Source organism: Lagopus leucura, unplaced genomic scaffold, assembly GCF_019238085.1.
Source record: "Lagopus leucura isolate 7727_CA_CO unplaced genomic scaffold, USGS_WTPT01 Super-Scaffold_1, whole genome shotgun sequence".
Taxonomy (NCBI): domain Eukaryota; kingdom Metazoa; phylum Chordata; class Aves; order Galliformes; family Phasianidae; genus Lagopus; species Lagopus leucura.
This window is the reverse complement of record NW_024962250.1, coordinates 34,523,994-34,550,239: the sequence shown is the minus strand read 5'-3', so window position 1 is coordinate 34,550,239 and position 26,246 is coordinate 34,523,994. Positions and strand designations below refer to the sequence as shown.

Here is a 26,246-nt window from a genome sequence, read left to right as displayed (position 1 = left end):
TAGGGCACGGGGACCTTGCCGTTGTTTTCCAAGGGCTCTACTGAGTAACAGTGATATTACAGCTGGGACTGGGAATCAACAGATGGGGGAGCATTCTGTGCTTCTATGTACACAGAATATTTTTCTACTCTTCACGGCAAAAAAAAAAAAAAAAAGTAAAAATCTTAATAAGATTGCAAGCAGTATAGCATGATCAGCAAAAGGAAAGGATATGGCAATTTTTTTCCATTTCTGTGAGATGCTGTGGATTGCATGTGGGAATTCAGGCATAGAGAGACCTTTCTTTTCATTCTTCAGGCAGAGGAGTCCACGGCACAAATCCTAAAGAGGGCAGCAGAATCCTGCCCTCACCTCCTGCCTGTTGCCAGCTGAAGCACGCGGGTGCTGCTAATTGAACGTGCTTTATGTACGAGTGCTGTTCAGTACATGCATCCAGGACACGCGGCGTATCATTCGGTGATATACAAACCGACTGGGACAATTTACAATGGTGATTTTTCTACTGACGGGTAAATTAATGCTCTCTATTATAGACATTTAATCAGTGCCAGCTCCCTAAGTCTCTAAACAGGCCACCGAGATAGAAGATGGATTGTTCTGAATGCATCATATATAAACCAGGAATGCTTCATAAGAACATAAATGACATGTTTTTTTCCCAGAGCTACAAAGATGGCTCTGTTGTAAGAAGGAATGTTGACAACCTCCTACTGAGAGACATGGAGTGGTCAAGACATTGGTTTGCAGTGGAGTTTTTGTCTTGTCTTTTTTTTTCTCAAGGCAAGAACACCAAGATGATCCAGAGATGGTGAGCAAGATCATGTTGGCCCTGTACATGGTCATGATTATTTGTGCAGATGGGATCCTGCTGATGCCTGCGTTGCCTATATGGTGTATGGAGATGCTGCCCTGCACTGTGCTTTGTGGTAAAATTAACAGATTGTCACATCACTCTGAGATTTGGCTTTTGTATTTATACAGGTGGCCAAAATGCTAAAGATGCCAAAGCCTTGCTCCAACCCCTTTGTTAATGTTATTTCTCTTCTCATTTACAACAATATAATAATTCTTCGCTTGGCTCAGTGGGAGAACAGATTTATTTTGAAACAGAGATCCATCTTTGTAATCCAATGGGATAAAATACACCATTTATGATCGTGGCTGAACGTATCTCTAGTGACATAAATAAAAGGGGAATGCACAAAGTGGTCAGTCTGCCAAAATATCCAACCCAAACTGCCTGTGAAAGTCAGTAAGGCTTAGGCACTTAAATTTCATTCAAGCTTAAAATGAGATTTGAGTGTCCACGTGTCTCAGAAGATTATTTCTTTTGGTTTCTCCCAGGTCTATGAGATTGTGATTAGGAAATGAGGCTAACTGCACAGCTGGGAAGATGGTCCTCACATTCCTCCTATCCAAATGGCCCAGAGCCATCAGTAGTTTCTGCTGATGAAAAGCCACAGAGCTCGGTAAGTAAAAACTGGTGCTGGAACTTCTTTCCTTTACACCCATGGAGTACCTTGCATATGAAATTAAGGAGAAACAGGAGTTTGTGGCAGTGTTTCTGGGGTAGCAGGGATATGGTAGGGACCTTTTAAGACATCCCAACTTTGCTTCTCTTGTGTGCAGTCTGGGCATGAATGGAGGTTTTTATGCCTAGTCCTGAAATTCCTGCTTTGTGAGCTGGCTTATCTCCTCCATAAGGCACACGTGGGTATTATTTATGGCCCAGTAAATTCACACCCAGTGCACTGGGTGCCATGTGGCTGCAGGCTCCTGGCTAACAGCACTTAGGCACAACTCACCCCTGTAACTCATGTGCTGTCCCAGCTCCTGCCTTAATTGCAAAGCCCTGGAAGTGTGAAATAGCAAAAATAATTACTGTAATGAACAAATTAAATAAAGTATGTTTTGCTCTCTATAACTACCTGAAGGAAGGTTGTAGTGAGCTGGGGGTCGGCCTCTTCTCTTGTGTAACTGGTGATAGAACTAGAATAGCTGCAAGCTGCACCAGGGGAGATTTAGGCTGGATGTTAGGAAATACTACTTTTCTCAAAGAGTGGTCAGACACTGGAATGGGATGCCCAGGGAGGTGGTGGAGTCATTGACCCTGGAGGTGTTCAAGGTACATTTGGATTTTATGTTGAGGGATATGGTTTAGTGAGAACTATTGGTGGATGGTTGGACTGGATGATCTTGTAGGACTTTTCCAACCTTGAAGATCTATGCAGGGGATCATGCTGACCAGCTTCTATTAAGGACCTTCTAGTGTAGCACCCATATCAGCTTGTGACTAGGTCTGTGCTGTTATGGCTATATACAGGCATGAATGTGAGATAGGTGTTTTGGGGGGCAGTGGTATTTCTGTGTAGAAATGCTGAAGATCAATCCTCTTATTTTATTAATTTCCTTGCTTTTTTTTTTTTTGAAAGAGACTTTTATGCAAGTTGATTTGTTCCCCTTGAAACATGGTCCGATAGTGATAGTACAAGGGGAAATGGTGTAGGGAACCTGCTTTGGCAGGGGGGTTGGACTCGATGATCTCTGGAGGTCCCTTCCAACCCCTACAATTCTGTGATTCTGTAATTCTGTGAAATGGCTTTAAATTAAAAGAGAGGAAATTTAGATTTGATGTTGAAAGAAATTCTTTGTACTCAGAGGGTGGTGAGGCTCTGGAACACCTGCCCAGGGAGCTGTGGATGTCCCATCCCTGGAGATGCCCAAGGCCAGGCTGGTTGGGGCCCTGAGTAGCCTGAGCTGGAAAGGGGCAACCTGCTTAGTTGCACTGGCATGTTTAATACCACTTTCAACTGAAATCCTAAATGTTTTAGCTCTGATCAGGTCTTAAATCTTTCTTTAGAGGTTTTTGTGTTCTAAAGGGTTAAACCTCACCACAGGAGGAACTTCTGTTTCTCCCTTGGTGTAATCCGGCATGAAATAGTATTTGGGTGCAGAAGCTACTCAATAAGTTGTGAAAACAAGAATGAGAATGGTATTTAATGGGCCTCTTAAGTAATGCCTGTACTTGGGATTTCACACGTTCCTGGCATTCCTGCTGATTGTGGGCTGCCATGCAGATAACTGCGATTTGCAAAAACGCACAACTGTTATTAGGATTGACTCTTGCTGTTATCAGTGTTTGTCATTTACGGTGAGATCAGGTTTAAAAAGGTAATTAAGGGAAGAGCTTCCTAGCTTTGGCCTATTCTTGTTCTTAGGCACTGAAGTTCAAATAAGTTACAGCCACCAAATGTTGTACCCATGTCTTATCGTAGGGCTGGGCTCACTACAAAGTTCCCAGATGACAAATTTTTCTTTTATTTATGACAAAGTGGGACTGTGTGCTTGGCCAACCTGTGATACACCTGGAACTCAAAACTTCTGGAAGGGAGTTTCAGAGGTGTATTTACACCATCTTGGTTGGGTGTACTGTGCAGAAACTGAGTATACAGGTGAATCTAGGGCTGCCTGGGAGCATTTGCTGCTCTTGGGATGAGCTGGAGGTGCTTTGATGCTGTTATAGTCCCGGCTGATTTATCCCAGCACCTTGAAGTTGTAGATCTTCATTGCAAAATATACCCTGCTGTGGGTTTGAGACAAACATCATGGTCTTCTACTGGCCAACGGACACAGCCCCATTAAGCACAGAGCTTTGGAGTGCAGTGAGTAACAGCTTCACACAGGCTTACTGGGTCCCAGTGAAGGTAAATTCTTCTCTTATTCTACAATTTCCAAAGCCTTTAGCGAGTCCCCATACTGGTTGCACATCATTTCTGGGTACTCTGTAGAAGAGGGACTCAGCCTGGACCCCTGTTTGAAGCTTGCAAATAGAACTAAACATTGGAATTTAAAAAGTACCCCTTGGGGAGTAGAAGTTGTGCCACATGCACCCTGTGGGAGGCAGCCCCAGCGCAGCTGTGTCCAGATGTGCTCTCTCAGAGTTGCTGTATGTGATGCTCAGGTGTAGCCAGCAGCATTTGCTCAAAGCTGCAGATCGTCCTTTTGGGTCATGCTAGAGGCTGGCACTTGCCATTGCGAAGCTAACAAGAAATTTAATGTTCAGGATTATCAGATTTTCCAGCTACACTGCCAAAACAGCTGCCAGCAAATCTGTGGCAGCAGATGTTGAGATGCTATTCAGTGTACTATGTGCTAATCTGCTGCTCTGCTCTCCCCAATTAGACAGTCATTTCTTGCTATCACGGGAGGAAACTTGGAAAATATTGTTATAAGAATATGAAGCAAAGAAGCCTGGGCCTTCCGGACTAGGGCACTGTATGCAGGTGCTCACTTTTCTTTTTTCAGTTAACCGACCTTATTTGAAGAGTCCTGTCAAGACAATCATTCTGTGCCTCACCTTCCCTCTGCTCTGTGTGCATTTAGGGAAGATTGTCTCAAAGGAGCAAGGAAGAAACATGTGGTGACAGGGATTGTTTGGAAGTGAAAGCAAGAGCAATGTCTTGGTTTAGCTGCACTTATCTAATCTCTAGCTACATAAAGGGCCTGATCCAGCTGGCAGGAAACTTGGTGTAAATTGTAGCAGAACTTATGAATTCCTTTCTATTTGAGATGTACATTAAGTGGTTTTTGGTGAAAGCATCAATTAGCCAATTCACAGAGCTAGCTGCTAATGAAACCCAGGCTCTTGCGCTGCCCTTTGATATTCCAAATGGAACTTTGGAGATGGAATTTTCTAGTGCTCAGCAACTAAAACTCAAATTCAGAAGAGACATCTGATGTATTCCAGACTCATTTGCCTCTTTTTCAGCAGCAGTGCTCATTTTAGCATAGCTCCCAACAGTGTGAGCCTAAGTTTTTGAAACTTAAAAGGTCTGAAGCCCGTACTTGGAACAGTGTCTTAGAACCATAAGATAGGCTTGGGTTAGAAGGGTCTTCCCTCTTCATGATCTGGAGACGTGCAGAGATGGCCTGGCTGGGATAAACGTGCTGGCTAAACGCTTGCTGGTGATCTCTGGAGCTGTGTCATGATATCTCCTTCTTGATCTGTTAGATGAGTGTAGCTCCTGAGTGAATTCATACATGGGCAAATCCAACACACGCTTCCTGCACTCTGCTCCCCTGTAACAACATCAGTGGACAACTGGACTTTCAGAATGTAAAAAATGGTGTACAGTTGAAATCTCTAGTTATTTTTCATCTCTGGAATTTCTGGATAAAATCCAAGAATACAAAAAGTAATTATTTTTACCCCAAATAATGTTCCTTTTATCTTTATGGAAAATCCAGCTGTTACAGGACTGAGGCCACAGACGTTAAATTGGATGTAAAAGTGAAGATGCTTTCCTGGATTTTCTCTGTCCAAGAAAGATAGATAGATAATGCAGCATGTCACCTGGATTGTACTGTCTGTGTCAGCCTCTGACCTGGACATACAAGGCCTCTCCTACAATGAGTAGAAAGGGAAAATTATTTTAGGCTGTGGTTCATCTCATGTATGTTGGAATGAGTCAACTGATGTCTTGAAAGTGCTTCTGTGGCTGCAGAGAGTCAATGTGACTTGCTCAGAAGCAGAAATCACATTGCTGGCTTCTTTTGGTCAAATAAATCCTGCCTACAATGATGATGTAAGTGAGTTTAGAAAAACACAAAAGGAGAGACTGTATTTGTATAGCACAGTATTTTGTACCCAGTTATTATTAAGGGTAAATGCACATTCTTAAAACCATCTCAGATCTCTCAATAGAATCATCTGTGCGAACTGACAGGAAAGGTCTACAAAACCGCATTTCATAATGTCTGGAGAGGATGCATCATAAACTCATTGTTTGCCTTGATCTGGAAGGAACTGCCCCTGGAGGGAAAAAGGAGGAAGTGAGATACAATAACTGTGATTTCTGAGAAACTTTACGAGGAAATGAAACAGTAACAGAGAAGACCATCAGCAGTTCTAGGTAAACAACATGCCTCTGTGTTGACTTTACGTGTATGGGAATTTTCATCCTTTATTATTAAACTCCCATGGCTATTGCTGCAAATAGTGCTCTCTTACCAAAGTCATTTAGAGATTAGCTGTAGTGTCTCTGGAAGAGCTCTCTTGCAGTTCTATCCTGCATTCACACTTACACTGATTCTAAACCTTTTGAATTCCAGTGGAAAAAAACCAACCAGTTTCAATTTCCGTCTCCTTCTTTTGCTGCACAAATGGTGATTTCTGCCTTGTTGTCTACTCTGGTAGAATCTGGATTTTGAAAAACAGTTTTGCTGAAGCCACATGCAGATGTTTTGCTAAAGCATAGCTGACCTTCCTATGAAGAGAGGTTAAGAGAGCTGGGCTTAGTCAGCCTGGAGGAGAAAGCTCCAATGAAACCTCACTGCAGCCTTCCAGTACTTGAAGGGAGCTTATAAGCAGGAGGAGACTGACTTTTTACACAGTCTGATAGTGATAGGACAAGGGGGAGTAGCATTAAACTAATTTAGATTTAGGTTAGATGTTATGAAGAATTTCTTCACCCAGAGGGTGGTGAGGCCCTGGCACTGCTGCCCAGAGAGGTATGGGTGCCAAAACCCTGGGGGTGCTCAAGGCCAGGCTGGATGGGACCCTGGGCAGCCTGAGCTGGTGGGGGGGCAACCAGCCCATTGAAGGGTTAGAACTGGGTGGGCTTTAAGATCCCTTCCAACCCAAATCATTTATGATTTTGTGATTCTAAGATTCCATGTTCCCTCTGTCATTCTGAAAAACCTGTTTCAGAGATGCCCATTGGCATGCAGTCATGACTTCTAAAGCAAAGAAAGCTCATTCATATATTGACCTCAAGTTGTCCTCAAACTGTTGCAACATGTTTGTCTGCCAGCCTTCATGGAGGTGCTCTCTAACCCTATCTCTCCCTTTACTAAATGGTGATGAGGCAATCACTTCTTTCAGAATCCACAGTACAGGATTTAGACTGAGATTTGTTTTATTTCATTCTGGTAAGCTCACCTGCTGCTCTCACTTGAACTGAATACAACATTACCCTGAAGAATAAAATAAAGGAATTAATTGACATTTTAATTAATTACAACTTTTAATTAATATTCACCAGAGTGACAAGTGTTCTGGAATGAAATACAGGAGTAATTCCTGAGGAAAAAAAAACGGAAAGGCCCTGCAGTTTGTGTTCAAGTTAAATGAAGATCTTGTAGCTGAATATATGATTATGTCAGGTACCTGCTGACTCTGTTCAATGCCTGGATTTTCAAATAGCTTGACAACTTCTTTATTAACAATAGCAGGGACACGGAGCAGGGCTTAGAGGTAGAATATGCGTAGAATGTGACTAGAAAGCATAGTCCATAATCTGAACAATTCAATGTCTAAAAATCTTCATTCATCTCAGGAAGCATCCAACAAAGAGAAGATAGCTAGTGAGCACACAGCAAGATGGATACGGCCACTGTTTGTGACAGGAGACAGTGGTGGGGATTTCCCTGTTGTTCTACCTTTCCAGCATGATTTGTTGTATATCTGCAAAGTCAATTGCTAAAACTGAATAGTGCTAAAAAGATAGTGCTGGCCTAGACACAAATATTGAATAGCAGTCATAGTCATTCTGCTGTGATTCTACTGTGATTCCATTCCATGGCAGGCTAGGCTGATTTTAGGCAGATAAACTGATTTTGAGTTGTACTTCTTGTCCTGGCACTGGGCACCAATGAAAAGAACCTGATGTGATATTTGTAAACAGTAGAAATAACATTCCTTTTTCCACTGGAGAGCATGACCACACAATACATCCAAGCTGAACCAATGATTCATTTTCACTAAAAAAAGAATTCTCTCTTCGTTAAGCTCTCCTCCTTTTCCTACTTACCTTCACTCCAGCAGCAGCCCCAGTCTACTATCTGACCCCTACATGAGCCAACTCCACTTTTTGCTGGATTGCTTTTCTGCTGGATTAATGAGTTCGATCAGTTCAGCAACAGGAGGAAAACCACCTGGGTCACAAAGAGAGAAGCATAAAAGCTCAGCAGGGAGTAAGGAGGATACAGGGGCAAGGGCTGCAGTCTCTTACTAGCACTGACCTTTAGGCTGGGTCAGCTCTGTCATCTAAAAGTCTTAGAAGAAGTTTCACTTCTTGGATAACTTTCTAGTAGCACAACACTCTGAATATAGTTTGGATATTAGGAAAAGCTTCTATGAAAGAGTGGTCGGGCCTTGGTGCAGGCTGCCCAGGGAGGTGGTGGAGTCACTGTACCTAGAGGTGCTCAAGAGACATGGGGATGTGGCACTGAGGGATGTGGTCAGTGGGTATGGTAGGATGGGTTGGGGTTGGACTACATGATATTAGTTGTCTTTTCCAACCTTAATGATTATATGATTATGTGTTTCTATGAATAATTCTTTACCAGTTTAGAGAAAGTGTTTTCATCTTGGATAGAGTTTTCATTAGTTGGGTGCTGTGTAGAAGACTGATTCTGCATTCCTTTCTTGGGGAAAATTCCCTTGGGCTGCAAATGAAGCTGCTGCAGCACTAGAGCAGTCCATGGTGGAGGCTGAACCTGCTCCTTTAGAGATCCTCATTCAGTCATGCCCCTTTGTTGGTAATGGTGACAGTTTCCAAGCTGTCTTAGATATCATCCCATGACTTATGAGTCAATGTCATATCCCTCTGTGACGACCAGGTAGTGATGACCCTGGAGCTCTTTCCACCACAAAGACAAACCCTACATTCATGTGCTTTGGCTGTGGTTAGAACAAAACTGAGAACTCTTCCTGAGCTTGCTGAGAGGGGTTATATGATGTTTCCAGAGTAGAGGAGAAACAGACAAAGTTGGACTTATCTGTCCATCTGTTAGCTAAGTTGTAGGCTATACTCTGAAGTACTGCAGACTTGATGACTTCTACAAGAGGAGTAAAAGCTGAAGCCATTATCACTGAGAATGTGAATAGGGAAAACCATAACAAGACCTGGTCCTGTAGTGACTCCAGATATTAGGATGAAAATACAGCAATGCAGAATCGGGCCCTGAAGAGCAATCGAATTTAGTGCAATCCCATCTTTGCCAATTAAATATCTTCTGCATCTAAATCGAAGGAAGCTTCAATGTTAATTTTAAAATATTACTGGCATTTATCACAGTAATTACTTTAGCCATGTAAAACTCCAGACACCATAAACAGTGTTGATACTATAGATTAAATGCTCCCAAGGTACGTATTACTGATGCTACAAAACACAAACGCAGACAAGGATATTCTTCTCCAAACTCAGTGTTTGTTGTGCTCACACAGGACTGTTTGAGCACAGAGTGGCCTTATCACATTTCTGAAAATGACAGATGTGTCTTGTCAAAGCCCATCCATCTTTATCAGTGACTATATCTTGGAGGAGTAAAACAAGTATACCTGGGCAAACATACTCACCAACTATAACATGAAAACATTCTTCATTGCAATTATATTTGTAAATTAATAACTTGGGAAGGTGGGAAACATTTGTCTCAGGGATTTTGAATTTCCAGTCTTCTGTTTCCAAATTCTCATTCTCTGAAGATGAGATTTCTCTGATATCTTAAAGATATTTGTGGGCGCATAATCCATGAGCAAAGCACGCTTGGTTATTTGTCAGCTCAGGAAAAGCTCATCTTAATCTATTGATATCTGGGTGATCTCTGCACCCAGATATTTGTCTGTGTAGGTAGGGAATAAAGGAATATTTATCTCAAGAATGGACAGGCTTCAGTAGATAGATACTGAAAGATGGATAGGGCAGGCATTTGGGAATATCAGAAACAAGCTAGAAACCTGTAAGAGAGCAAACTATGAGATACTTGAAACCAGAAATTACACACTGGCCAAGATTACACATGTGAAGCGTGACCACTAATTTAACCAGTTGATGTCAACATTATCAATATGACTGATTGCTGTCAATCCTGACTGGGAAATACATGCTCAACATCTGTGAACTTTAGTAAAGGACCTTGTCTCCAAAGAAGGTAATGAGATTTCTCTTTGGATTTGTACTTGGCCTCATGGGTTCCCTGCAGACCTGGTAAATAATGGTAACAAAAAGCTCCCTCGCCTTCTGTGTTCTGTGTGTTTGCCTCTTTACAGGAGGAAGTTGTATAGAGCCTGCATTCATAGGAGGCGGTTGAGTTGTTGGAAGCAACAATATACATATAAAGCGCTGTGTACTGCGTAAAATACACATTTATCACTCCTTTGCTCTTTATTAATAGGAGGAAAGACACTAAAAAATAAATCAAGACACAGAATGGAGATAAAGCTGTTTTATGGCATCTGAAAGCATGTGGGAAAATTGTTGCATAGCTGAAACTTATTTGGCACTGGGGAAACTATTTGTTGAACTGCTAGTAAAACTTCAGAAGAGGAAATACTTATCAGAAGGCATCCGTACATGTGCTGAGCTTTCTTTCCATGAAAATCATGGTCAGATAGGGCACTTGTAATCACTAGGAGCACTGGAAAAATTGAGCACATATTCTCACTGTGAACAACAAAGACAACAGTGGGAAACACAACATGTGTCCAGGACCCCAGAGAACCCAGGATTGAAAGCAGAGCAGCCTGCTGAGAACATACTCCTTGAGCATGGTGATTGGAACAGCTTAGACAGAGTTGCCAGGATGGTGAGCAATTGCTTACACTTAACCCAAGGGGAGATTTCATGGCTTGTTAAATTCCATCCAGAGATGTGTCTTGCATAGTCTGGCACATACTTAGCTTCTGCGATGCAGTGCTTCAAACACACGTATGTCTGAGCAGACTTCTTAAAATAATACATATTTTCCTGTAGTAAATGGCATCTGATTTGCCCTCACACAGAAGAATTTGCTAAACATGAATGGATATTTTGTGTCCTATGGTCACAGCAGCACTGTGCTAAATACATGTACAGATAGTCTTGCGTATGTTTATACAGAGAGTAATCAGTCACTAAGAAATGGCAGACAATGGAATTGATCATTGCTGTGTGTGCTTGATTTGGTTATTTTTTCTTTTTTTGTTGGATCTTTTTTCCAGATGAGGAAATCATGTCAGAAACAGAAATAAAACTGTATATTTTAACTGATTTAAAGCCTTTTACTTTATGTTGCATTTCACACAAGAGGTAGGAGAGGCTTTTGATTCTTTCCTTTGTTTGTTTCCAAAACAAGAGATATCAACACACATTTTGCTCTGTTTCTGTTTGCTGTAACTAAGTTCTGTGATCATCTTTTGCAGGCAGTACGTTGCTGTTTTTTTAAGAACTTGTGGTCATTATGGAAGATAAATGACAGTCCTTGGAGCTCATGGCTGAAGTACACATTAGTCACCAGTAAATGATGTATAAAAAATATTCAGCTTGCAAAAAGATAATGGTGGTTCCTATTTGAAAATGCAGAAAAATGCACATATCTGGAGCACAAAAGTGTCTCATCAATATCTCTGTGGGTAGAAAACTAACCTGTCAAGAGGAAAATGTTGGGGAGATGGAGATATTTATGCACGTACTGCACTGATCATAATGATGTAAAGGACTATTAAAGCAAACTTAAAATATTAGATACTGCAAATGTACAACTTAATTGATTTTTTTTCCCATGCAACCCGGTAATGCTCTAAGAAATTTCAATAAGGAATTGCTCATTCTACATCTTTGACTGCCAGTGATCTTACCTTTCTCCATTTCACTGTTATCTATAAGTTAAGTAGTTATTCTGGATTTGATCTTTTATTAATGGCAAAGTCCTTCACTCCTTGCAGTGTTGGGACTTGGAAGGAGGGAAGACCAGAGGACAGAGTCTGTTTTGGTAACTGCCATTGCCAGGACTGTAGCAGCATCAGTGATGTGGAGATACAGTGACCTTATGCCTACAGTCCTCTCTGGCTGCCTTCTCCTAAATGATGATCATAAAATCATAGAGTAATCAAGGTTGGAAATGATTAAATGATAGTCATCATTTGATGGCTAAAGATTGTATATTCCAACCACTGACCCACCACGATGATTCCCAGGTGTAATTGGTGCCTTATTACAGGGAAAATCTCACTGCCTTCCAGGAAGGGGACAATTTTGCCACTTTCTCATTATCTCATTTTAGGGCTCCAGTCTCAAGATTTTGGTTAGCAGCAAACCTTGCTGAGAACCACATCACAGTGCCAGGCTCTATGTGTTCCATGCTGCTATGGTGAAAAGAGCATTTAATTTCTAGTCTCTGCTCCAGACCTGTTTCTCCTGTGACACTTCACTGACTCAATTCAACTCACTTGTCTGGAAGAAAACAGATCAGTGTTTTACACATACATAACAAAAGGTATTAAAGTAGCTTTATTTTCTGATAGTGCTCTGGTTCAGCAAAATGCCACCTGAGAACCAGGACAAGTGAAGGCAAACAGCAGGATCATAAGAAAGAGAATGGTGGAAAATAAATGACTGGGGGAAAAAAGTGATAGGATGGACATCTCTTCCCAAGGCACTGAACCTGTGCCTTTGGAAAAATCATTAAAACCATCTCAATTGATTCTATCCAAGTACAAGACAGGGAAACACTGCCATGGACCTTGGTGTGCCAGGAGGAGGGCACATAGGAGTTAGCTCTTGCCTTAATAAGCAGTTTAGTTCTCGTATAGAGGGCTTAAGAGATTTTGCTGCAAGCTGGAGCCTATCATACAGGAAAGGGTTACATTTAGGCCACTCATATCCTAGTATAAATCAAATGACCAGGCTACTTTTCATTGCCTTTCTCATCAGTAGCCTCAAATTCTGCGGGAAACAGGAGAAACTGGATGAAATGATATTAGATGAATGGTATGGTTAACAGAGAAAGCTGCTTGTACTTATTCTCCGCCAGCTCATAGGTGAATACAAACTTCAAAGGAGGCTCTTCTGCACATAGGATCATAGAATGATAGAATCATCAATGTTGGAAGAGACCTCTAAGAGCATTTAGTCTAACCATCAAGCCATCGCCACCATGCCCAGTAGGCCCAAACCCTGCAATGCTCTGTCCCTCTCTGCAGGCACTGAATAATCTCTTAGATAAATACCTTCACTTCCACCCTGACACTCCCTTGCAGAGGATGGTAAGACACTACATCCTGAAAGGTTACATGTTCCTCCTTTTATAAGAAAACCTGTGAGATGCAAAAGGAAAAATGTTCTTTAAGTCTGGGCATCAGCGCTTTTCTCAGTCCTAATGCTGAGGCTGTTAACACTTTGAAATATTGGCATTCTCAGCCTCTCTAACTTCTAAAACCCATGAAAATAAGGAGGTATTTTGCAGAAAGGGGAGCCCAGAGAAAATACGTGCCTTCTATAAAACCTTGCCATGTACTGAGGGGGGGGCTGAAGGTTAGCTTAATTCCCTCAGCATAACAGAAAGCTCTTTGGTACTTATATGCTGAAAGAACAAATTGAACCTGCACACCTTCTGACCTGTGCAGCTCTTGTTTAATGAAAAGCAGTCAAATCCAGCATGTAGCAACTTTATTATCAGAAAAGAGAGAGAAATCTGTTTAGCATCACTTTATTTACTTTAAAAGTAACCTTGAATTGTCAGCTGGAATGGAGTATGTTCCTGCTCTGTATCCACTTCACATTTCCTTTGCTTCCAAGGTTCAAATCCACATGGCCATGAAGCAAGAACAATAGCGTACTGCCAAGTGCCTGGATAAGATATTTATAGGTGCATGTGTAGAGCCAAAGACTGCACCATAGCATTATGTTTTCTAGACATAAAGCACAGTTACATGTTTTCAGCTTTCTTTCTTTCTTTTTTTTTTTTTTAAATTTGAAATGAAGACATTCAGCACCATAAAAAGTACAAAACCAGACTCACTCAGTGGCAGCCCACAGAGCATTTCTTTTGTGAACTCTGCTGCAGGAACGAATGAGAGCAAAATTGCTGCTTTTCCCGGAGGACAAGAAGAGATTTCAAGAAGTCAGTCCCCCACTAGCAAAAGTAGTTACTTCACAGGTGATTATTAGAACAGGTTAGGAAAAGGGTACTCTCATTCACATTCATGTTCTGTAGTAAAGCATAATCAAATTCTATGAATTTTCATCCAAAATGGAGAAAGGTGAGACAGATTCTGGAAATAATCTCTTTTGTATCTCTCTCCTCATAACTTCACATCTTGCATCTTGGGGCTTTTCCTGCCACACTGACAGGGAATCTGAGGTGGAAAACAGTTTTGAAGACGTCTTTTAGTGAAAGTTTTCTATACCTGGGTTCTGCATCACAAGGATGATGGAAGATAGATACAAAAATAAATAAAGAAAAAAGAAGACAAGAACAGTAGAGGAACAATTAATTTGGTTGGGACTCTTTAGCATGAAAAATGACGGACTGACTTCTGCCTACTGGGTTATCTCATATAAAACTAACAAATTAACAAAAAAACTAAGCATGCCATTTTGGAAATCTTTTTAACTGAATACATCAAAGTGATTTGAATAATGTGCTCTCTTCCACAAGCAGTTGACTACAGAGATCTAAAAACTTGTTCAACTTAAAGCCTAGCCAACAGAAATCATTGCTGACACTGTCTGAAATGTTCCATATGTGTGGTGTAGCACAGCTATGTACTGCTGTCTGAAAAGCAAAGTTGGGCATGTTGCTAACAAAAAGATAAGAGCAGCAGGTTTATGCATTCTCTATCCATGGCCAACATGGGACAAATTATACTGTGCAAATAATAAGATGCACCAGAGGAGGTTCAAGTTGGATATTAGGAAATATTTTTTCTCAGAAAGTATGGCAATGCAGTGGCACAGGCTGCCCAGTAGGTGGTGGAGTCACCATCCCTGGAGGTGTTAAGAACTGTGGGGATGTGGCACTGAGGGACATGGACAGTGGGCATGGTGGGGATGGGTTGGGATTGGACTGGATGATCTTAAATTCACAGGGAACAAAGAGGATGAATTAGGGATTCCTAATTGTGAAGCACCACCAAAAATCCTCCAGACTGGAGTTTGTAATTTCCCCTATCTCTGAGGCCTTCCCTGTCTCCCCATTGGAGGTATGAAGCAGTGCTGTGATAGCTGGTGTATGAGGGAGGCTGACAGCCAGGACACGAGCCGAGTCTGCTCCTGGATGATGAGAGCAGAGGCCTTGTCATGGCCTAATGCAATATTCATGTGTCTGGGAAACACGTATTTCCCATGTGCTTGGGCACTGCAGGTCAGAGCTTGTTCTCGGTGGTTTCAATGCAAATCCCAAATAGCTCCTTTGATATCAGTGCATACGGCTGTGTATGTTTGCATGGGATTACACCAGTGTGAGAGGTGTTAAGGACTCTGACTCCTCCTACCAATACTATTTGGAAGCTGTGGGTTTGGGAGACTAGCATTAACAGGCTCTAGGGATTGCTGTTTATTTTAAACTGCAGTTGTACTAATAAAATACGCCTTAAAAATAGCAACATAACTTTTGTGTTCCATTGGTTTCCATACGAGATGCCATGTATTTCCAAGGATATTTTGTTTTTTCTTTTTTCTTTCCTAACTGCTAGGACTGGAAATTCAATCTCATGTCTGAGAACAAAAATAAAAAACAAAAAAAGAAACCGTTTCTATCTTCTCACACATCATTGCCAGTAATAAAAACCTGAAGATCAAAGCGTGCCCTTGGTGACATCTTTACAACCACTCTATCTGCAAGTGATGAGCCCTTCATAGGGATCCCATCCTGGGGGCCTGAGGAAGGGCTGATCCTGGGTTGCTCTTCGTGTCCTGTCTTATTTTAAGAGAAAACAAATATAAGAGGAAAAGAATCGGTGTACTGTATGTAATAATATTACATCAATATGTATATCATATGATCCCGATTTTACCTTCAAGGATGACTCAAGCACTTCAAAGCACCTGAAGGACAAGTGTCAAGGTCTGATGATGCTGTTTCTCTATGGCAAGAATGCTTTAGGTGTGGAGAGTAGGAGAAATTAAGTCTGAAGTCTGATTTTTAAAGTTGTGGCTTTAAACCCAAGGATTTTCTTGATCAGTCTGTGGTAAACTCTCAACTGCTTACATGTTTCAGCAAAGAAAGAGCACTATGAATAATGTAAAGGATTCTGTACAAAACCAAGTTTTCTTGTTCAAAATAAAAGAAAAGCACACCTCACTGTATGAACCCATCTCAGCGGAAGGGCAATAAGGCTGGCTACAAAAGCCCTGCTCAGCATCTCTCTCCACTCTGACAGCATCCCCCAGTCCAGACCTGCACTGTGGGCTGACTTCACATCCTTGTGGAGTGCCTGATGGCTGGGCTGGCCCCAGCTTGCCCTGCTCCTTCCTTGGGGTGGCTGCGAGGCCACGACAAACTGCCTGCACTCACTGACACTCATCCTGGATCCTATTTGGCCCCACCGCAGGTTTATTGCCCCCTCCCTTTTCAGCCCATCGCATTCAACTTGATCGGATGGTGCAGCACAAGCTCAGAGCTGGCAGATAGATGCTGATTGTGACTCTCCCTCAGGCTGCAGCCACTTCTCATATCATTTTTCTAGCCCAAAGATGACGTCTTCTTGCAGAAAACTGGCTATTGCTGACCCCAATTATATAGAGTGCTTATGTGACTGATGAGCACTTGACACAGGACGTGCTCAAATTTAAGCATTTATTGTAAGTGGTCCTAGGGGCAGGCAGGGCTGTGCTTGCAGTGCACAGGATTGAAGATCAGGCTCGTAGTGCCTTTGGCTCTCATATGCCTGAGCAGCAAGTGTGTGTTCAGAGATCCCTACAGCATAGAAGGACTTCCTGCTGGCACCAAGGCTGCCCCCAAGCTTGTGTATAAATTAGACCTCATTGGGAGATAATGGACTGAGCCTGTCACACTTTTTCCCTACAAAAAATGGGAGCCATATGGCCCCAGACTCTCATAGTGAGTCTTGATCTGAAGATGAATGGGTGTTGATGTATGTTCTCTGTAGTAATTAAAAATGCCATCATCATTGACACAGACTGACTCATTGAAGGTAGAATATCTTACAAGGGGATGCACCTTCAGCACCAGAGTCATGAAACAGCATAAAACACATTACTTTAAAGCTCTCAAGAAAGATTGAATTAAAATATGTGGGATGTTTGAATTAGAACGTTTTATGGTGTGGACTGGAATGGCTGAGGCAGCTCACTGAGCAGAGAGACTCTGGTAAATATTTGATGGACATTCTAGTTGCTGAGGTAAAGCTGAATTTGAGTGATGTCTGAGGATTTCTCCAAGAAGCACCTGGAGATAAAGAAGCAAACGTTAAGGCCAAGGGGAGAGATTTCATGCTTGTCTTAGGGGAGCTGTATTTCATGGACTATAACAGCAATATAGACAAACATACTGTATTTCCTAAGGATGTTCACGTTATCCCACCTGGGAAAGTTCTGCAAAAATGAACATGATTGCTGTTTCCCATCACTCCTGAGACAAAGAAGTGGCTCAAAGAAGGAGAACTTGAGAGAAACCTTCAGAATCCAAGGTGAAAAGCTGTGAGATCCCAACAGAACAGCCCATTTAGGTGAAATGGTGTAATTTCCTTGTTGTGTGCCTTTCTCTTCAAAAGACTGCTTGTCTTCTGATCTGCTGGGGGCATCTTGCTAATTTTTAAGGTCTCTTTTTCTTAGGATTAGAATGAGGTGTACTCAATATGGATTCATTGGACAGCTGTGCCCCCACTGATCTGCTGCACACACGTGCTGTTATTCTGCCCATCGCTCCAAGCCTGGGGATTGTGTTAGATCACGTTAATCCAACTCTGATTTAGTGTCTAAACTGCCAGACATGTTCACCACGGGACAGTGGAATATTTGTTTTTTTTTTTCCCCATCAATTTCTTACTTATCATTTAATGACACCAACCCAGCTGTGATGACATGGTGACTTGTGTAAAGGAGCATCACATGAGTGCTCTATGATGCTACTGACATCACATGAGAAGTTCCTCAGCTGAAAAGCTGCACACAAGCGACTGTTAGTGAACTTTTACTCTTCCACACACTTGAGTTGTGCCTGACGGATCCTCTTTGTAGGAAGGAAGCTTTCAGGGAAGCTCACTGAAAACCTATTGTTGGGAGAGCAGCTCTGGATGGTTGTCTGGGCTGGGGTGAATCATTCCATGTGGCCATGGAATGCAGCATGACCTGTCACCACAGCAAAATGAGGAAAGATTTGACATTTTGTCCTGTGAACATGAGTGACATGGCCAAATTCAGGCAGAAATAGCAGTGGAGCTAAAAAGGGTAACAGAGACCATTTGGCAGTGTGGGAGAAGACAGCTTGCCTGCCTCCAGAGAGCAATAAAAGCCAATCCAAATAATCTGTGAGAGTCCTGGCCAGCTCCCCCAGGCATATTTGTTCTCTTCCTCCAGCAATATTTATTTTTAAATTGTATTGTGCTACATCCTCCTTGATGCTATGAAGATGCATTATGTCCATTCAATCTAGAAAGAAATAAAAAAATATTTTTTGCCTTCCATGTTTTTGAGAGCAAGAAGGCAGAGCCATCTGAAGACCTGACAACTTGAAATTCCAGAAGTCAATAAAAAAACACTGTAAAAAGAAAAAAATCATGTCTTACATTAGAGAATATATTTTAAGAAACAAAACCATGAAGTTAACTCCACTGAAGTTAATGACAAATCTGGTAATACCAATTGAAGAAAGTTTTCACCTCAAGAAACACAATGTTAATAAGTATAGGGGGAATTTTTAAGGGTTCAAAATGAAAATTTACAGTCAATATTCAGAATATTTTAGAACGTATTCCTTAAGCGATAAAAGGCTTCTCTTGCTTATGGCTAGGAAATTCTAGACAGGGTACGTTGACTTGTTAGAATTAAAGAGACATTAATGGGAAAAAGAGGAAGAAGCAAAGTAGGTTGCATCAGAAACAAACAGACAAGCAAATTAAAATAAAAACAAAGGAAAAAAAAATTCAAAATGTATTAATCTGAATTAAACATTTGGCCTGGTAGTGTTTATTGTTGTTATGGAGAGCAGAGGTTTCTAAGAGCGATCTATCATCAGAACCACCCACCACAACCTTCTGATCGTCACGCTTCAGCTTCCAGCAGAAGGAATGTGCAACAGCATTACTGGCTCTAAAATTTGCAATAGGTAGAAGAGGCTGATTACTTAAATAAAACATTTGGTCACAGAGGATGACCTGTAATAAAGGACTGACTGCTGACCATCTCCCAAACTTTTGATTTAGAAACATGCCACAGAGAAAGGATAGCTCATGAAGGGTATTTTTGGAGCTTGATTTTTCCAACATACTGGGGGTCAAAAGGCAAGCAGAATGAAATGAAAAAAAAATTGATATTAATAATTTATTGCAAACAGTTTTCTTAGTGAATGATGAAGCAGGATAACAGAACAGACTTAGATCTTCTGCCATCTAGGTCGTGATGTATTACTGTCCGCGGGTCTTTTCCCATTCTTCACCCATTCACATCTCCATAAAATGCCTTGAAAATAAAGTGAGTAATAGCACAAGTCCTTATGTCCAGGCACTGTCAAATGGATGGAGAAAAAAAAATCTGACAAAAGTAAATGTAAAATCCACACTGCTATGTAAGCAGCAGGGCATAATTTGCATAAATATTGTTTGCAAAGAGCAATTAGCACTTCATTTACATTCAGTGAAGTAGCAATTTGCACATTTTCAGGAAACAATTTCTTTACCCATATGTGCAAATTTTGTACACTGCAATTGACATGCTAATAAAAAGATGCTAATAGACCAATTTTTTTTACTTTATATCACAGTGTACTGAAATATTGATTCACTCTCCTGAAATATTGATTTGGTGGGCCATTTGTAAAAGCAGAAAAATGCAGATTTGAATTTTTAAAACTTATTCTTTTTTAAAATATCGAAATTGATTTCAGATGTCTGCAGTTTTCATCTTCTTTAAGTGGTATTTTAATGGGTATTTTTGTCAGAGGAATATAATAAACATTATTAAAAAACATTAGGAAATCCAGTCTCCTAATCTGCAATAATAATGAGTCTATTTGCATATCACAGTGTAAAAATAATACAGTCTATTTTCTAGTGTCAATACATAACTAAATATTCCATTAAACGTTAATAAAAAATATTTCACATTTATATAGCATGTTTATATAGCATGCAGAAAGTTCCTAACTAACAGAAAAAATTCACTTCTTGGGGGTACAGAGCACATATTTAAATGAGGAATTAACTTGGAATCCTATCAGGAAAAGAACAGCCCCACATAGAAAAGAGTCCTTTGCTTCATGAGCATTGCCACTTGCTTGTCACTAAAATCACAGGCATGGGTTAGACATTGCCAAGGGAAATACACAAGGAAATCAAGGGAAGAGTTCACCAGATATAATCAGTGAACATTCAGCCTTTCCATGCAGCCTGAAACCCACGACAGGGCAAGAATTAATGGCCTATTAGTTATGCCAAGGGAGGTTCAGGTTGGATATTAGGAAATAATTCTAGTCAGAAAGAGTGCTGATGCAGTGACACAGGCTGCCCAGGGAGGTGGTACAGCTACCTTCCCTGGAAGTGTTCAAGAACTGTGGAGCTGTGGCACAGAGGGATGCGGTCAGTGGGCATGGTGGGGTGGATTGGGTTTGGATTGGGTGACCTTAGAGGTCTTTTTCAACCTTAATGATTCTATCATTCTAGGATTCTTAACATGAAGTTGGTTCTGGTGGCAAATGATAGAAATACATTCCCCTGCCAAGCAGGTCACTGTGGTTGCTCTGAATGCCAGCTCCAAATGTACTCAAGGTATTTCATACTGCATCACTTAGCAGCAGACTTTCAGATGAAAATGTTAGCTAAATTTTTCTTAGTAATGGCAAGCTTAGAGTATGTGCAGTCAAATGGGTCTGTATGTTGTTCTCTGTATAAATACAGTGTTAGTCGGACGTACAAACATCCCAAAAACACTTCTGAAAATCTCAATCACACCGTGCATTTGTAGTAAAAGGCATTTGTCAATTTTTGATCAATCTTGACAAAGATGAACACCAAACAGGATGAGTAGCAGGAAAAAATCTCACCATGTTTATTAAAGTAGTTGTTACAATAATGAGCTCGTATTCTGCATCTTTTCATCTCTGCCACAAGATGAACTATCACTATGATTGCACCCAGGAGTGTGACATTCAGTGGTGTTTTGATGTCTCATTATTGCTGTTGTTGTGTTTTTACTTCACAAATCATAAATCTGTATTTCATCTCCTATGTCATTCATTCAAAGCCCTGCTTTGATCACTTTAAAATGCATGTGTCTCTGGCACAAGGTGGTACCTCTGTGTTTGAACCTACAGAGTAGTTAATTTTGAGCTCACATGGGAAACTCTGAGTTGCTAATCATAAACTAAATTTTTATTTACTTTTTAATTTTCATTGTTATTGTTATTATTTTAATAGCAGCTTTCAGAACCTTTGAGCCCATTAGAAATAATGTTTCATGGTAGAGCTATGCCTCATGTTCTGAGTAAATTCTGAGGTCCTTGGGATTTACCCAAGCAGTGGGTGCTTACACATTGCACATACTGTCACCCCTGCACAGAGCTTTAAATAATAGAGTCAGAGAATCATTAAGGTTGGAATAGACTGCTAGAACCATCTACTCCAACATCAATCCTTCCCCACCATGCCCACCATGCCCTTGTATGCATAATACAGTACAATATCACACATCATTTTATAACTGATCCAAGTCCATTTCAAACTAATCACACACAAATAAGAAGAAAAGAGTTGAACCTTTAATGTTTCCAAAATCTCATCAAGACTATATTTTGTATGCACACTGTAACATTGAAGTACAGGCTAAAGATAAGAAAGTAATGATGCCATGAAACAGCTGGGAGTCCTCTGACCTTCAGACAGCCCATGTGCTAATTGTTTCCAAAAGCAGATAGATCCATCCAATTTTCCAATCATTACCAAGAACCAAAAGCTATTGGAGCAACAGATGCATACCTGACATCCAGGAGCATTATGTATGGAGTAAACTGGAACCAGTGTTAGCTACAACTCAAAAAACACTGGTAGGGAATTTGGTTTTGTACTCTGCTGAGTTGAAAACTGCACAAAGGAATACGATGATGCTCTGGGGCTCTTTTTGCTGTTTATTTCCACACCCTTCTCAGCGGCCCCAAGGGATGATGTACCAGGTTAGACCTCCTGCCAGCTGTAATGAGGTCAGCACCAGCATTGTAAGCTGAGATCTGAGCTGATGAGCATTTGTCTCTACCTTACACTGAGCAATGTGACTAATGAGGCCATGATATACTCTGGGGGGATTTGAGGGCCACAGTCACCTTGTTTTCCTCTCGGTCTCTGCCTGGTATTATACAGGGCTCTCAGATCTCACAGCTACCTGCACAAGGTGAACTTTGGTGGTGGGGCATGAGTCATATTGACAGAGCAGGTTGTTAGGGTACAGATGTGACTGTGTGGCAGGGAAGCTACTGAGGTTTTATACAAAGTCTATTTACTATATGACTCCAGAATAATTATAAGTCTACTTTTTCCCATTTCAGTTGTCCCATCTCCGGAAGGTATCACAGTCTTACAGCTTTGGGTTTGCTTTTCCTCACTGCCTCATCAGATGGAAACGGTCATTCTGAAATTCCTCCTGTCTCCCAGAGCTAAGGATGTGTCTCTGTGTGCTGATTAATTCACTTTTGAGACTGTTTAGTTTTACAAACTGGCTCTCCCCTCAGTATTTGCATTTTTTGAGGAGGCAGGAGCAGCTGCATGAGCACTCTGTTGATGGATGTCAGGGAGAATGAAGAAGCTATTTCTCACATCACACTCTCACCCTGCATGACAAATGCCAGTCTGAGCAGATTAAAAATCAATGCTTGGTACAATATGTCACCCATAAAGCAAGAACAAGCTATTAATTGGCACACTATCCATTAGCTGCTCTTACTGTGCATGTCTGTGTGTGTGGCAAAGAAGCTGATGCAGACAGGTGTGGGACAGGTGGGTCTTGAGGCATTAATTAGTGCAGCAGCAGTGATACCAATTGAGATACACTGATCTGTAGCACTGCTCTACCTGGATAAGGATTGGCAATGTTCCTCCCCTCCCCAAAATAGGATTCAACACATTTAATTAGAATAAACAGCAAAGATATTCTATGATGTGTCTGTCTCTGCAACCTAAAGCCTTTTTTATCACAGTGATAACCCATTTAGAAACACAGTGTGGCTCACAGAAGGATTTTGTTTGCTGTTTTTCAGCTGTCTTTGTGATGAACTCCTGGTTACTGACCTTGAGAATTTCTCAGGGAAATGACTGGAGCTTAAGGAACAAATGAGCTGCACATAAAAATAGATTTACAAAGAAAACTAAAACCAACAAATTCTGAAGTTCATTCTCGAAACCATGTTAGGGCTGGAAAACATTTGACTGCTCTTTGGGAAGAAAAACAGAACAGCATTTCCAGAAGTCTCAGCGCAGTGTAGGCTTATGGGTGCTGAATGATGCAGAAACACAGACAGGTGCAAAGGTCTGAGCAGATGCAGGACTGTTTGGAGGCACAAGGCCTCAGTGGCTGCTTCACTCCTAGATCTGATGATATTGCAGTCTTTGGCAGTCACATGTTAAGCTACAAATGTCAGATATTGATGTAATTTGTAATGACCCCATTTAATCTATAGTGGGGCAGAGGTACATTCACCCTCTGGCTGGATTTTGATTGCTTAGACTTTGCAGGCTCTTAATTTGCTGATCTCTCTTCTGTTGTGTTTTTCCTTCCTTTCATTCCTCTCATTCTTTTAAGAAGCCTCCCATGCTTTCTTAACATATTTTTAGACACACAAATGCTGTGTGAAGTCTGGCGTGGGTCAGTCACTCAGAGCTTAGGGTTAACAATGCTTTGAAAACCTCAAGCAACTCCTCTCCTCTCCTCTCCTCTCCTCTCCTCTCCTCTCCTCTCCTCTCCTCTCCTCTCCTCTCCTCTCCTCTCCTCTCCTCTCCTCTCCCCTCCCCTCCCCTCCCCTCCCCCTGCCCTTGCCCCTGCCCTTGCCCTTTTTGTTTTCCTCTTCCCTCCTCTCCTCTCCTTTTTCTTTTTTCAGTTTATATTTTAGCCACATTCTAGAGTTTTCCATTTCAGACTTGAATATGTTCGTTTTCCTTTGGGTATCAAAATACAGAGGCTATGGCTTATGGACACATTAATGACATTCAGTTGTTTCCTGGTAACTGCTCCATTAATGCCTGTCAACATGGCACCTTCTGGGCGCATAACCTCCATGTAGTCAAGACAGCTATCTGAGTGAAATGGAGGCACATAAAGAACTATTTGCACCAAAAAAAAAAAAAAAAAAAAAAAAAAAAACCACAGTGTCAAGATGTTCCCAGATGAGATGCCCTGAGAGATTCATGAAGCTGTAGTAGCTGTAAAGAAATGCAGATGTGACAAGTGGCTGACAGTTGGGTGCTTTGTTTATAATGCCTCTGAACTAGTGGCAGTCACCTTCTTGGAAGACAGTGATTACCATAAGTAACATCTCCCAAAGAGTGGCACTTAGAGTAACCACTATCAGAGGATATGCAGGATGCCTGATCCTTTCCATTAGTCTCAGAGAAAAAATACCATAGGTCAAGGCTTGTGGAAAAATAATAGTAGATTAATATAATAATAAAACAGATCAGAGAGTCTGAATAAAACAGACTCCAGAGCCTGAAGGTGCTTTGCTGCATTTAATGGTCAAACTGCATTTTGCTAAAGTATTTGGTTAAAGGGACTGAGGCAGGCATTTGAGCTGAAGTAAATCAGGGAGAAGTTGCCTTTGGGTGACTGAAGGGCTGTCACAAAAGCAGCTGTTTGGACTGTTGTACTCTGCCTAAAATATAGATGTACTGCTCCCTGGGCATCCCTCTGCACAGATATTGCTGTGACTATGTGTCTCCACTCCATCAGTAAACAGCACATTGCTGGTATCACGATGGTAGCCCCTTCTTAAACATGTAGCCATTATTTTTTCTTAGACCACAAAAATAATATATCCACAGTAACGCAAATATATAAATAAAGTTTCTCACAACAGTGTTTTTGCCTGAATAATTACTTCCTCAGCAAATTTTCCCATAATAAAACATGTCCTAATGAGCTACCAGGAGGAGAGGAAGTTCATCACTAAAATATCAGCTTGAGAGCACTGCTCATGTCAGATGGAATAATTAATGACTTGAGAGGGAGCATGGAGCAGCAGTCAGAACCACAGCCCTTATCTGTCATTCTGCAGCAGCCCAACTCTGCAGTGCTACTTGATCCATGGAGGGTGAGCCTGATGACTGGAAGGAGATACAGGGATGAAGAGGATGTGGGTAAATCTGGTACATCTCATGTCAGTGCACCCAGATTATTTTTCTACCTGTCACAGAGATGGAAATCATAGAATCAAATAATTGTTTGAGTTGGAAGGGACCATTAAATGTCATCTGGTCCAACCGCCATGCAATGAACAGAGCCACCTACAGCTCCATCAGATGCTCAGAGCCAGCATCCCCCACCTCTCTGGGCAACCTGTGCCAGAGGTTACATAGTAGTTATAGAAAACTTCTTTCTTATATCCAGTCTGAATTTCCCCTCTTTTAGTTTGAAACCATTTCCCACTGTTCTATCACAACAGACGCTGCTAAAGAGTCTGTCCCTGTCTATGTTGAACCTCATGAGGTTCTCCTGTGCTTACTGCTCTAGCCAGTCTATATTCCTCTGGATGATACCCTATCACTTAGATGTGTTGACCACACCACACAGCTTGGCACTGTCCACAAACTTGCTGCAAGTACACTCAATCTCACTCTCAATATCATTGACGAAGATGTTAAAGAGCACTGGTTCCAGTGCTGTCCAGTACTGAGGGACATCACTCATCACTGATCTCCATGCAAACATTGATCCATTGACCACCACTCGCTGAGTACAATCTCACAACCAGTAATAGTAGCAACAGCCATTGATCTCACAGCCTGTTTTGTTGTTGTGACCAGTGTTCCCTGCATGGGTGGCAATGCTAAGACAGCAGACTATTAATGTACTATTAATGTCAGCCACGGCAATGAGACCCTGAAATGGCCATAGTGGGTAAGACCAAAAAGCCATCTTGCCTGGGATCCGATCTATTTCTGGCCTCTTCAGTGTCCTATGATGAGTACCACCGATTCATTACGCGCTGTGTGAAAAATACATATCTTTTTTTCTCTTCTAAAATTTCTGCTTCATTACTTTGTTTGCTGTACTCTAGTACAGGTGACACAAGAAGGAATGAATGATTATTCACCTTATCTTGTG

The 26,246-nt window shown here is 41.4% G+C and overlaps 1 long non-coding RNA gene across 1 annotated transcript; it reads left to right on the top strand.

The window, feature by feature from the left end:
* Positions 1-818: 818 nt before the first annotated feature.
* Positions 819-11,352, top strand: LOC122175122. Its single transcript, XR_006177322.1, has 3 exons — positions 819-926; positions 1,345-1,469; positions 11,189-11,352. It is a non-coding gene; the product is annotated as an uncharacterized LOC122175122 (long non-coding RNA).
* The last annotated feature ends 14,894 nt before the right edge of the window (positions 11,353-26,246 follow it).